Source organism: Scyliorhinus torazame, chromosome 1 (assembly GCF_047496885.1).
Source record: "Scyliorhinus torazame isolate Kashiwa2021f chromosome 1, sScyTor2.1, whole genome shotgun sequence".
NCBI classification, from domain to species: Eukaryota; Metazoa; Chordata; class Chondrichthyes; order Carcharhiniformes; family Scyliorhinidae; genus Scyliorhinus; species Scyliorhinus torazame.
Genome location: NC_092707.1, coordinates 234,105,340 through 234,119,431, shown reverse-complemented (window position 1 = coordinate 234,119,431; position 14,092 = coordinate 234,105,340). Strand labels below are relative to the sequence as shown.

Sequence of the window (14,092 nt, the reverse complement as noted above, 5' to 3'; positions counted from 1 at the left end):
AGAGGGTCCACCTGCTGCACGCTAACCCCCAGTACGCCTACGTAGCGTTCCCCGACGGCCGCCAAGACACGGTCTCCCTTCGGGACCTGGCACCCACCGGAGCCCCCACGCGCACGCCCCCCGCCCCCCCCCCCCCCTGCAGCACCTGACCGGAGGGTCAGCACTGCCGCCGAAGCCCCTACCCAGTGCCGAACAGGCACCGACACCCCTACAGGCACCCATCCCCCCTGACCACTTTTCGCCCCAACAGCGCCGCCTAGGGGTGAAGAAGCTCCCTGGGAGGAAGACACCATGTTCCCGGAACCACAACCGTCGGGGCCCCCACCAGGATCGTCGCCGAAACTCAGACGCTCCAGAAGGACGACCAGGCCACCCGATCGTCTGATTGCTGCACCATAGACTCTTCTTCTGTTACCCTCGACATCACAGTACCTCCATACCTGGTCCTACCATGCAAAAGGCGACAGTAATAGCTGGCCATCACCCCGCTGGGTTCTTTTTAACAGGGGGTGAATGTGGTAATACCAGGTATTGCAGTACCTGAGAGGTGAATGACCATTGGCTAGACCTAGGGGTCTACCATTGGCTAATGTACATAGCCCCGCCCTGAGAGGCGGGGTATATTGGTTTTTGCCATTTATAAATTATTGGATATAACATGAAATCTCAATGAAAACATTTGTTTTTTAAAAATTGGTGAGATTGTGCCATTGCTTCTTGTGCCATTGCTCCTTTTTTCCCCTTTTCTTTCTGCCTTTCCAAACACGCGAACATGAACATGCGTATAAGGTTTGGGCTGGATTTTGAGACCCCAGTAGGGCCAGAAATGGAGGCAGGGATGCCCAACTAGCAGCATTGGGTCATGTGCCAGTATACCTGTCCCTATCATGTCCCTCTGCAGCTATGTTCGCAGATCTATTTGCCTGCATTCATTGGGTAGACGACTAAAGTAAGAAATGGCCTATTAAAGCCCGTTAACAGAGGCTGACTCGGATTTTCCAGTTGGCTCCCAGAGTCCCAGAGGAAGCGAGTAATTCAGCTGGCTGAAAGCAGCCCCCCAGCAGCAAATCAGGATGCCTGCCAGCATTTCAGGCCGGGCTAAAGGCCCTCCCTACCTGTCTGGGTGCAGCAGGAGCCACAGCCTACTCTGTAGATGGGTTCCCCAACTCTCTCTGCCCCCCCCCCCCCCCCCCCCCCCCCGCTCCTCCCCCAACCCACAAGAGACGACCTGGCTGCAAAAGCCAGTTTTTACACAAAAAAGCTTTTTCAAAAGTTGGAGAGAGGGTGCCTCCATTTTGAAGCAGTCTTTCCATCACTTGTCTCCCATTCCATCCTCCTGCTGCGTTCAAGCTGGAAGGCCTCCGAAGGGTCCCCAGGCTTCCAGACCCGGCCTTAATTGGACAGAAAGCCCACCCTCTGCCATTAATGGCTGCCCCGGGAAGAGCACTGAGTGACTGTGATCCCAAACAGTGCAGACGCCTGACCCCAATACGAGTCCGACAGGTCCACAGGGAAAATCTATCCTTGTTTTGTCCTTAGATTTGAGTGTATTTTTCTATTTGTTTAATCTGAACGGTTGACATGGAAACACATTCACTTTTTCTCCCTCCCATAAGGAGGTCACATCTCGAAGGATGGCGTGGCTGCTGCAGGATAAATACCCACTGGACTGCAGGAATGAGGAGCAATCCAGGAAAAAGTTAAGTGCTCTTGGCAGTGCTGTCAGTGGCCACCATTCCCCTCCCCGCCCTGCCACCTTCCCCACCATGTCCATGCCCTCAGTCATGCACAGATTACTGCAGATTGTGGGGTGTGCCAATTTAAAGGGATGGAAGCAGGGTGGGGCAGGGAGATCAGCCTTGGACCTTCCCACCCAGAATTTACCTCCAGAGGTGTGAAAGCATTTGGAATCAGTCTCGATAGCAACTTGTCAAATTCACAGGCCCGCCCACCTCTTACAGGGGCAGAAGATTCCAGCCAAAGCCGCAGCCCTATCTCAATTGTCAATTGTAACATGCAGGCTTCAATACAACATATTTATAGAATCTCTACAGTGCAGAAGGAGGCCATTCGGCCCATCAAGTTTGCACCAACTCTCCAAAAGAACACCCTACCTAGGTTCATTACTACACCCCCCCCCCCCCCACTTTCTCCATAATCCCACCTAACCTGCACATCGTTGGACTGTGGGAGGAAACTGGAGCACCCGGCGGAAACCCATGCAGACACGGGGAGAACGTGCAGACTCCACACAGAGAGTTGCCCAAGGCAGGAATCAAAGCAGGGTCGCTGGCACTACGAAGCAGCAGTGCTAACCACTGTGTCAACCTCTTCACTTACATACAATTGGTGATAGCGGGCATGCATACCAGTAGAAGAACTGAGGTTTCTCGGTGCCAATTCTCTCCCATGTCTCAACATAAAGCACAGGAGCCAAGCAGTCTGCCACTGATTCCAACATTTGGAAAGGGAAAGTTTTCAACAGGAGTTTTACAGTCTCTCTCTCCATAAATCAGATGCCATTTAGCATAAACTAGCCACCATTTATAAAATCAACTGGTGCCAGTTTGAAAATAGATATCTCTGTCAACGATCTGGTGGCAATTTGGATACCCAAGTTGCAGCCTTCAATTGCACACAGATACCAAGTTAGATCACACTTTCAGTATTAGTATATCTTAGAATTTGGGTAATAGCAAAGCTATTATTGCAGGACAGGCACGTAGCCAACTTCAACTCATTGCTTCAAAACAAAGTCAGGGTCATGGGGCATGTTTTGTCTGGTCCATTTCCGAAATTACACAAAAAGTGTGATAGGGTCGTCCATCCATTCCATGAAACCTCTTAAATAAAGTTACCAGGACAGTATAACTCACTTCAATCTACACAGACTTAGGAGCTGCAATCTACACAGGCTTAGGAGCTGCATTTTATTCGGGGCAGGCATGGACGTGGGCAGGTATTCAGCAGTACCCCGGATCCATCCTGGGCCATTTCCCGGAGACGAGATGTGGGGGTGGGGGGTTGGAGGGGAACATGAGCCTACCAACCCGCAAGAAGTGAGCCCCCATTTCACCTTGTTAAAAGCCTAGGCTGACTGGAACATTTCCAGTCTGTCTCCAAGTCCCAGGAGACATGGGTAACAGCGTAGCTAGTTGCCCCAAGGCAGATTGGGGCCAACGCCCCAGACAAACAGAAAAGGTCCTCTTCGCCTGCCAGGCTTCAGCTGCAGCCAGAGGCCTCCCCATGGAAGCACTCCTCCCTGGGGCCATCACTTACCCTGAAAGGCCAGCTCCTGTTTCTACTGAGCTGGAGGGCCAGTAGGAAGCCCTTCCATCTTAGAGCGTCCACATTCCAGCCATTAACTGGCCAATTCAAAGAAGATCACAAATGAGTGACTATTTCCCCACACAAGAGGGATCTTCTTAACTCCATATGAACCCCAATGGCAGTGTTCTGAACCCTGTGGGGAGAATCCTGCCCTTAAGAGTCAGCAACTAACACCACCATCTTAATGATTGACTGCAACTGGGATTCCATCGACTATATTGGTCATCAAAACGTTTACAAATAAATTAAAGCTTTCATGAACACACATGATGGAGAACTTGAATTGAAAAGCATAAGCACATAGCATGAGTATCAGCAGGTATGGCACACAACTCTGCTCATTCGGCTTTGCACAAATTGATCAGCAAACCCAGTCCTATCTTTCAGAGTTATGAGGGTCTCAGTGAAGTGGCACACAAACAAACAGAGCCCCAGTATATTCGCGCAACATCCCCGCGTCATGATATTCAAACATACATCATAACACATACATAATGATAGACAGACCAATTAGCACACATAACACGACAGCCAATCACAGACAAGAGCAGACATAGTATAAGACAAGAAACACGACACCTCCTGGCCAGTCCATCTGGAGACAGCACAGGGCCAGGACCTCATTAGCAAGACACTCACACAGTCACAACATGCGGAGTACCAAGTCAGATGTGTAAATAGTTAGTTGGAATAAAACTGCGTTGTACCAATCGTAACCATGTTGGTTCGTCTGTACCTCAGAGCACCCAACACCTCATGGTACCAGTGAGTGAATCGATACCTACCGGCAAATCTGCCATCCTGAGCCATGGACACCCGCAACAAACCGCAGCCGTTGCAAGTCGCTGGGAACCTGGGCACAAATTGGAAGCTCTTCAAGCAGCGATTCGAACTGTTCATGCAAGCCAATGAAAAACAGGGCGCCTCGGACGAAACAAAGATTGCCATGCTCCTCACTACCGCAGGTCAGCACGCCATCGATGTATACAACTCCTTGGTGTTCGCGGAAGGCGAGAACAAATCTAAGTATGACACGGTCCTCCTCAAGCTCGACCAGCACTTCAACGTTGAGGTAAATGAAAGCTTTGAGAGGTATGTCTTTCAGCAGCGCCTGCAAGGTAAGGATGAGCTCTTTCAGTCCTTCCTGACGCCATCTGGAGACAGCACAGGGCCAGGACCTCATTAGCAAGACACTCACACAGTCACAACATGCTGAGGACCAAGTCAGATGTGTAAATAGTTAGTTGGAATAAAACTGCATTGTACCAATCGCAACCGTGTTGGTTCGTCTGTACCTCAGAGCACCCAACACCTCACCCCGCAGTTTACTTTAGTTGACGGCAAAGCTCCAACAAAGGTCAATTGGGAGGTGGAAGACATGCATTATTCGAGACTGAAAGCAGGGTTCGGCGGGACGTGGACACCAAACGCTCCCTCTCCAGGAACATCCGCTGGGAATAAAGTCGCTGATGATGGACAGGCAGTTCGGTCGGACAACCCCCTCAGTCGCCCGCTGTCCAGACCTGTTAATGATGTGTTTCACCCGACCCAGGTTCACAAGGAGGTCCTCCACCTTCCCCGCCCCGGATGCCCGTAGATCAGGAGAGTGGGGCTGAAGTCGTAGATCAGGAGAGTTGGGCTGAAGTCGTAGATCAGGAGAGTTGGGCTGAAGTCGTAGATCAGGAGAGTGGGGCTGAAGTCGTAGATCAGGAATGTGGGGCTGAAGTGCAAACAAAACCTCAATAAAAGATTTTTCAAGAAACCAAAAAGGGAGTGCAGCCTAGGACATTCAACATAGACATGATACATGGACTCCACAAGACCATAAAAATGTCCGGGCTCTTAAACATCCGTGAAAACAGAAACATGGAAAATAGAAGCAGGTGGAGGCCATTCAGCCCTTCAAGCCTGCTCTGCCATTCATTATGATCATGGCTGATCATCAAGTTCAATACCCTCATCCCGCCTTTTCCACATATCCCTTTAGCCCCAAGAGCTCTTGAAATTACACAATGTTTTGGCCTCAACTACTTTCTGTGGAAGCGAATTCCATAGATTCACCATTCCCTGGGTAACAGGATTTCTCCTCAGCTCAGTCCTAAAAGGTTTACCCCTAATCCTCAAACTATGACCCCTAGTTCTGGACTTCCCCACCATCGGGAACATTCTTTCTGAATCTACCCGGTTTAATCCTGTTAGAATTTTGTAAGTTTCTATGAGATCCTCCTCTCCCTCTTCTAAACTCCAATGAATATAACTCCAATGAATACAATCCTAACCAATTTAGTCTCTCCTCATACAACAGTCCCCCCGCCACCCCCCCCCCCCCCCCATCCCAGGAATCAGCCTGGTAAACCTTCACTGCACTCCCTCCATAGCAAGAACATCCTTCCTCAGATAAGGACACCAAAACTGCACACAGTAATCCAGATGTGGCTTCACCAATGCCCTATCCGATTGCAGTAAAACATCCCTATTCCTGTACTCATTTCCTCTGGCTATGAAGGCCAACATATCATTTACCTTCTTTACTGCCTGCTGTACCTGCGCGCTTACTTTCAGCGACTGATGCACGAGGACACCAAGGTCTCGCTGAGTATCTCAATTTATCAAATAATCTGCCTTCCTATTTTTGCTACCGAAGTGGATAACCTCTCATTTATCCGCATTACACTGCATCTGCCATGCATGCGCCCACTCACTCAGCCTGTCCAAATCCCCCTAAAGCACCTCTGCATCCTCCTCACAGCTCACCCTCCCACCCAACTCTGTACCATCTGCAAATTTGGAGATAATACATTTAGTTCCCTCGTCCAAATCATTAATATATAATGTGAACAGTTGGGATCCTAGCACAGATTCATGTGGTACCCCACTGGTCACTGCCTGCCAATCAGAAAAAGACCCAGTTACTCAAGCGTTTTGCTTCCTGTCTGCTAACTGGTCAACTCTACTAGTTACATCCACAAAATAATTCCAGTAGATTTGTCAAGTATGATTTTCTTTTCATAAATCCATGCTGACTTTGTCTGATTACTCCACTGCTTTCCAAATGCTGTGCTATGAAATCCTTGATAATGGACTCCAGCAACTTCCCGACGTTAGGCTCACTTGGTCTGTAGTTTCCGGTTTTCTCTCTCGATAGTGGGGTTCCATTCGCAACCCTCCAATCTGTAGAGCCATTCCAGAGTTCAAAGAATTTTGGAAGATGTCCACCAATGGATCTACTATTTCTAGGGCCACTTCCTTAAGTACTCTGGGATGAAGATCATCATGCCTTGGAGAATTGCCCACCTTTAATCCCATTAATTTCCTCAAAACCATTTCTTTACTAATACTAATTTCCTTCAGCTCCTCACTAAAACTTGTGTTTCTTAGAACTTCCAGTACGTTATTCATGTCCTCCTTTGTGCAGACAGAAGCAAAGTACACATTTAGTTCCTCAGTAATTCCTTTGTTCCCTGTTATGAACTTTTATAGTCAGTTTTTATGTTCCCTACTCGTTTACTTTCAATTTGTATTTTCCCCGTCTTAATCAATCCCTTGGTCTGCCTTTGCTGAATATTAAAAACTGTTCCCAATCCTCAGATCTATTGCTTTTTTGTATGCCTCTTCTTTGTATCTAACACTATCTCTAATTTCCCTTGTAAACTATGGTTTGGCCACAGTTCCCTTTCTACTCTTGCGACAAATAGAAATAAACAACTTTTGGAGTTCACCTATTCGTTCCTTTAATACTTGCCATTGCCTGTCTACTGTCCTTCCTTTCAGTAATGATTCCCAGTCCATCATAGCCAGCTCATGCCTCAGATCATCAAAGTTACCTTTATTAAGGTTCAGGAACCTAGTCTCAGAATCAACTACCTCATTATTCACCTTGATCAAGAATTCAACCATATCGCCGACTAATCCTTTCTCATTGCCCAACACCCAGTCCAAGATGGCCTGTTCCCTTACTGGTTCCTCAACATACTGGTCCAGAAAACCATCCCATATACACCCCAGAAATTCCTCATTTATGTACTCAAATGTACTCATTTGAGTACTCAAATGTACTCATTTGAGTCACCCAATCTATATGCAGATTAAAGTCACCCATAATCACTGATGTTCCTATATATCATTTGCATCTCTGATTTCCTGTCCATTGCTGATTCCCAACATTACCACTGGTCTATATACCACTCCTACAAATGTTTTTTCATAACTCGACCCATTCAGATTCCACATATCTGTACTAATATCTTTCCTCAATATTGTATCAATATCTTCTTTAATCAACACTGCAACTCCGCCACCTTTTCTTCTAAAAACTGAATAGCCCTCAAACGTTTAGTTCCCATTCTTGGTCACCTTGGAGCCATGTCTCCGTAATCCCAGCTATATTGCTTTACAATTACATCTATCTGCGCAACTAATTCATCAATTGTATTTTGAATGCTCCACGAGTTCAGGAACAAAACCATAAGGCTAGTTCTTTTAATGTTCCTTGTCCCATCTCTACTTTTTTTCTCCCAAATAGTGTCATTATCTGATACAGCCCTTAATTTCTCTGCCTATCACTTTTCTTATTCTCCTTTCTATCTTTTTCTTTTGTTTGTGATCCCCCCTTGTTCTGAATCATTACATAGGTTCCCAACCCCCTGCCATATTAGTTTAAATCCTCCCCAACCACCCTCACCCCCCTGTCATATTAGTTTCAACCCTCCCCAACCACTCTAGCAAGAACCCCCCCCACCTTCCACGGTCCTGCCTGGGTGTACAAGTCCCACCTCCCCAGAACCAGTCCCAAAGCCCCAGAATCTGAAACCTTCCCCTCACACCATCTCTTCAGCCATGTTTTCATCCAATACTTTTCTCTTCTGACTAGCACATGGCACTGGTAGTAATCCTGAGATCACTACCTTTTGAGGTCCGACTTCTCAACTTTCTTTCTAACTCCGTATATTCTGTTTTTAGGATCTCATCCCTTTTTTTTAAACCTATGTCGTTGGTACCGATGTGCACCATGACCACTGGCTGTTCATCCTTTCCCTCCAGAATGTCCTGTAACCAATCCGAGACATCCTAGACCCTAGCACCAGAGAGGCAACATTCTGTCCTGGAGTCTCGTTTGTGGCCACAGAAACACCTGTCTATTCCCCTTACAATCAAATCCTCTATAACTATTGCACTGGCACACTTTTTACTTCTCCCCACTGCAGCAGAACCAACCATGGTGCAATGAATTTAGCAGCTGATGCTTTCCCCAGAGGGGTCAATCCTCTCAACAGTACCCAAAATGGTATCGGTTTTGTAGAGGAATGGATACGGGAAATTCCTGCCCTGACTGCCTAACTCTCTTGCTCTGCTTGGTGGTCACCCATTCCATTCCTGCCTGTGGAGTCTGAGCCTGCAGTGTGACCACCTCCCTACACTTTCTATCCACGATACTCTCCACTTCATGGATGCTCAACAGAGTCCCCAGCTGCGCTCCAGCTCCAAAACGTGGGCTTCCAGGAGCTATAGCTGGAGGCACTTCCTGCACACATGCTGGTCCCATGCACTGGAAACATTGCCGGCCTCCCACATGGAGCAAGATGAGCAAACCAAGGCTTTGAGTTCTCCTGCTATGACTTACCCTTTTAAATAAAACCAGTACAAACGGTGATTGCATGGCACTGCTGCATGCATCATCCTCCACCCCCAGGTCCCTCAGAGTGAGGGGGAGGACACACCAAGGTGTCTCTGGGCAGCAGGCGAGGGGAGGACACGCCAAGGTGTCTCTGGGCGGTGGGCAAGGGCAAGGAGGTGGAAGGTGCGCAGCAGCAGCCCACTTTTTATTTTTTTCTTCTTTTTGGTCAGAATCCAGTTTGGTGCACTTAGCGATAATGAGACCAATTGAAATGTTGGGACGCTATCTACCCGAATGGAAACAGAGTCCTGTAGTGAGCGCGTTTAGCCAGGTGTTTCCCAGCACTTGGAGCACTGAGAAACACCACGCTATTTCACTCTCATTCGGGTAGATACGGGATCTCAGTGGGGTACACCCTGATGAGGGCGCATTTAATCCCGTTTTCTGAACTGTGGAGCTCCTCTCACCGGACCCCCTCCATGCAGAAAGAGATCGGACGCCATTTTTAAATGGTGTCCCAATCTCTCGGCCCCATGACACGATCCCCAAACATGCTGACATGGGTGTCCTCAGGACCCTCCGCAATCCCCCGCACCAGGTATCCCCAGGCATCCCCAGGCCCAATCCATCGCATGGGAAAAATGCCAGCTGGCAGTGCCACTTGGGCACATTGGCAGTGCCAGGTTGGCACTCAGGTGTCACTGCCAGGGGGCAAGCATCTGGGGGCCTCCAAACCGCTGGCAGGCCCTCATGAGTTCTGTCCCGTCTGGTCGCCATTTGTGGAAACCAGCACTGAACGGCACTCGCCCAAAATCTCCTAAGGCAAGTGGGCTAGATCCTATTGCCTTGGGTAGATCGTGGGATTGCATATTAGAGTGAGACTAGCTGTCTCCTCTAATATGCAGATTTGCCCAAAAAGTGGGTGGGATTCACATCACGATGTCTCGTGAGATTGCGTTAGATCTCGCAAGGAGTGAAGAGCTGGGTAGATCGCAGAAGACGGATCCCCCAGCATTTACCAGCCACGTTGCGCCTTCAGGCATAACGCGGCCGGTAGATCGCGCCATTTGTCTCTACCCAACCTCTGGTGGCAAGAGTTCAAGGAGTCCGGTATTGGCAGCACTCTTTCAAATGTAAAAAAAAAAGTACCTTCAATCAAAGTTTGCATTTGCACACTCCAAACTATCCAATACAAACCACCAGTAGATTTTAAAAGATTCAAAGTACAATTTCCTCAGACATGGTATTATTTGGACTCGCAGAAAACATAATGAAAAAAAAGGCAGGATTGATCAATTCACCTCAAGTGGGCATCAAGCAGTAAAACAATTGGCTCGAGGCTGCAACCTTACGTTAATCATTATTAATATTTAAGAATTACCTCACACACTCCAGGAAGTCTACTGCTTACAGTATGTACACAATCACAAACTACCACCCAACTACTTATAAAAGTACAACTTCACAAGATCAATACACTTTGGAACAACTTAAAAGCCTTCAGTTACAAGTCTCCCACCCTTGAAGCATTTTTCCTGCCTTAATTGTCAACAGAAGTTGACAACCCCACCATTTTAAAGAAAACGTCTATCAGTTGTGTATGTGTGAGAGAGGCGGGGACAAACTGGAAGAAAACATTTGACAAAGCAATAAAACACACCAGTACAATGTGAAAGCTAGAGTATTGGGCACGGCATCTAAAAACACAGAACAAAGGAGATTTTGATTAAACAAGTGCATTCTCCTCTGATCCTCAGAGTGAAGTTACCATGCTTGAGTGAGTACGGACTGTGAAAGGAAAGAGAACATCCAGAGATCTCCCACAAAAACCGAGCAGGCAAGTCAGCTGAGGACATTTACTAAACTCTCAACACAGCAACTGAACAGTCATCCCACAACAGAAAACTTGGTTCAGCTGGTACTGCATTTCCACAGAACTTCTTCACACTTGAATTCAATTGCCAGGTTAGTTTATCCACTTACACCACCACCCCCAGCTGACAGAAAAGGTAAGCTGTGCATAGCAGCTTAAACCCAAAACAAGGGAGAGAGGGGGGAAAAAAAAAGAGAAATCCTTTCTTACCTTAGAGGTAGGATACAGTTAACCCCATGCCCAAGAAGTTTTCACTGCATTAAACTGTGCTCACAGACCATGCAGGCATTGGTCCCAACCCACTGGGAATTATCCATAACATTCCAGCCATGTCATTAGACAATGAAAGGTGAATTTTACAGTATGTAGAAGTCCTGGACCAAAACTAATGATGTCATCCCTTCCTTATATGGGGCAGCATTGTACAAATTTACTTTGGTCAGTGAGAAGGCGGAGTTTTAGCTCTGAGTGCAAGCAGCTTGAACTAACAGAAGAAACCAGCTGGAACAAAGCTTAAATCCCAGGCTAGGCTACACTTAAATAAGGGGGGGGCTCTTTCAGTGTGAACTTTGCCTATCTTTAACTTCATTCATATGCTGTCAATAAAAGGTAAGCTCTGAATAACCCTATTTAGAACTTCTAAGAAAAAGCAAAATGATGTTTAGTTGTTAACTGAATGCATGTACACCTCCAGCACCAACAGACAGAGGAGGTGGAACTAATTTAGTTGCTTGATTTAGTTTAATTATGTGCTAATGGGGTGCACATTTCTCTTGCTTGTAATTGCATAATCTTTGATACCCTAACTGCCTCTCATCAAAATTCTTGCTACACACCTCAGTATTATTTGTTTAGAAGCTCAATCTGTATCAGACTATTATCACACAAAATTCAAACAGAATGAGTGAATCTGTGTTGCCACAAACACGGGAGTTTATTTTTTGAACTTTAATCTTTTTTTTAAATGGCAAAAATGTAAACATAACGTGTTTTTCAACCACATACCTTGGAGGTGCAACCACTGTCATTTTGTAGGCAAGCGTGGTAGCCAATTTATACACTGCAATATCCTTTGACAGTAAATTAAGTGAACAACCAAGTAATTGTTTTTGGCAGTGTTGGTTGAGGGATAGCGCCAGCAAAGATGCTTGGAGAACAAAAGCAAAATTCTGCAGATGCTGGAAATCTGGGTTAAAAAGAGAAAATGCTGTAAAACCTCATGAGGTCTGGCAGCATCTGTGGAGAGAGACACAGAGTTAACGGTGTGATCTACTGGCCGCGTTGCGTCTGAACAGCAGCATGGCAGTCAGGACATCCCTTTTCCAGGATCTAGTTGATTCACCAAGCCTTGCAAGATCTAATACGATCTTGCGAGATGTTGCGATCTGGCAAATCTGCATACTAGAGCGAGACAGCTAGTCTCATTCTAATATGTGCTCGCTGATCTACCAAGGCCCTGGGATCTAACCCCTTCACTTCAGCAACCTCGAGCAAGCACTGTTCAGTGATGGTCCCCACAAATGGGGACCAGACGGAATGGCACTTGGGGAGGTCTCCCAGGGGATCAGAGGCCGCAAGGTGGTTTCCCTCTGGGCAGGGTGGCACTCTGGCACTGCTGGTGCTCCCAGGTCCCCTTGGCACTGCCAGCCTGGCACTCTGACAGTGCCAGCCTGGTGCAGCCAAGGTGCCCAGGTGGCACTGCCACCTGGCAGGGGCACTGCCAGGCTGGTGGTGCCAGGCTGGCATTTTTCCCACGCCAGGAATTGGGCCCGACGGGTTCCCTGTCAATGTGAGGTCGGGTGCGGGTGCAGTGGGGGGTGGGGGGTGGGGGGGGCACCTGAAGACCCCTTTTAGGTGGGTTGAGGCTTTGGGGGTGTTCAGGGGTCCTGTCTCTTTTTATTTGGAGACCCCTCTGTTCTTCCTTCAGGAGTGCCATGCAATATTTTATATCCAATGCAACAGACAAATGGAACGCAGCTTTGACAGCTGAAAGAATGCGCCAATTTCATCTTATTGCACTGGAGTGCAGTTAAGGTTATGGGCCAGATTTCTGAGGAGTCATTTGGACTCTGGAGCCATTTAAAAGTGGCAGGCAGGACCCAATCCTTGATTCCCACCCCCATTCGCAGCACCGCCAAGTTTCAATGATGCATGATCATGAACATGAACTGGGGGACCAAAATCTCTGCTTTTCCCTCCACAATTCCGTATTTTGGAGATACCAGTTATTCAGCTTCTCAATACGTTTTCAACATCAGTAGCAGCAGAAACGTAGGTCTAGAAATGGTCTCACTCCCTATCTCAGCATTGTAGTGTGAAGTTGGCAAAATGTGGAGTCTCCTGATATTAACTACTTCTGCAATTCCTGGTTTCTAATAGGCTGGAAACTGATCTAAATTGGTTTTTTTTAGTCAATATAGAACCAGGGCCGGGATTCTCCCCCAACCGGCGGGCGGGCTGTAACGGTGCCAAAGAGTGGCGTGAACCACTCCGACGTCGGGCTGCCCGGAAGTTGCAGAATCTTCCAACTTCCGGGGGCTAGGCCGGTGCTGGAGTGGTTGGCGCTGCGCCGAAGGGCCTCCGCGGGCTGGCGCGAGTTGGTACATGCATGGGAGCGCCAGCGTGTTTCCTGCGCATGCGCAGGGGGTTTCTTCTCCACGCCAGCCGTGGCGGAGCCTTACAGAGGCTGGCGCAGAGGGAAAAAGTGCCCCCATGGCAGGCCCACCTGCGGATCGGTGGGCCCCGATCGTGGGCCAGGCCACCGAGGGGACCCCCCCTGGGCCAGGATCCCCCCGCACCCCCCCCCCCCCCGAGGACCCCACTAACCGCCCTCAGAGCCAGGTCCCGCTGGTATAGACCTTGTGTATTTGACACCAGCGGGACCGGCCGAAAACGGGCGGCCGCTCGGCCCATGGGGGCCCGGAGAATCGTCGGGGGGGGGGGGGGGGGCGACTGCCAACGACCCCCGACCGGCGCAACGCGATCCCCGCCCCTGCCAAAAAACCGGCGCCGGAGAATTCGGCAGCCGGCGTCAGAGTGGCGGGGCGGGATTCACTCCGCCCCCCCCGGCGATTCTCCGACCTGGCAGGGGATCGGAGAATCCCGCCCCAGAACTTTTAAATGTGACTTGACTATTATTTGAGGAAGCAAATTAAACTTGTGGGTCCTGAATGTCCATTTGTGTATGTGTAACAAAGCAAACATCGCTGATCTCTTCTCCTGAGGCTGTCAGCCTATCATTAGTCAGAGTACGGTCAAAACCATTTAAATTCCTT

The 14,092-nt window shown here is 48.4% G+C and overlaps 1 protein-coding gene and 1 long non-coding RNA gene across 5 annotated transcripts in view; one reads left to right on the top strand and one right to left on the bottom strand.

Annotated features, from left to right (window-relative positions):
• Nucleotides 1-14,092, bottom strand: part of filip1b (filamin A interacting protein 1b) — a 326,296-nt gene that overhangs the window by 57,664 nt on the left and 254,540 nt on the right. The window contains exon 1 of one of the 3 annotated variants that reach the window (XM_072503378.1): nt 11,028-11,201. The exons of the other annotated variants lie outside the window; for them this stretch is intronic. The gene's annotated coding sequence lies outside the window, so the exon portion shown is untranslated. Of the gene's footprint in view, nt 1-11,027; nt 11,202-14,092 lie in introns of those variants that run through there. 3 annotated transcript variants of the gene reach the window in all.
• The window catches only part of LOC140419501 (uncharacterized), a 38,280-nt gene continuing 34,777 nt past the window's right edge, over nt 10,590-14,092 (top strand). Inside the window, exon 1 of one of the 2 annotated variants that reach the window (XR_011945829.1) lies at nt 10,590-10,909. This is a non-coding gene — a long non-coding RNA (uncharacterized lncRNA). Of the gene's footprint in view, nt 10,910-11,329; nt 11,427-14,092 lie in introns of those variants that run through there. The other variant, XR_011945830.1, reaches the window with a different exon arrangement.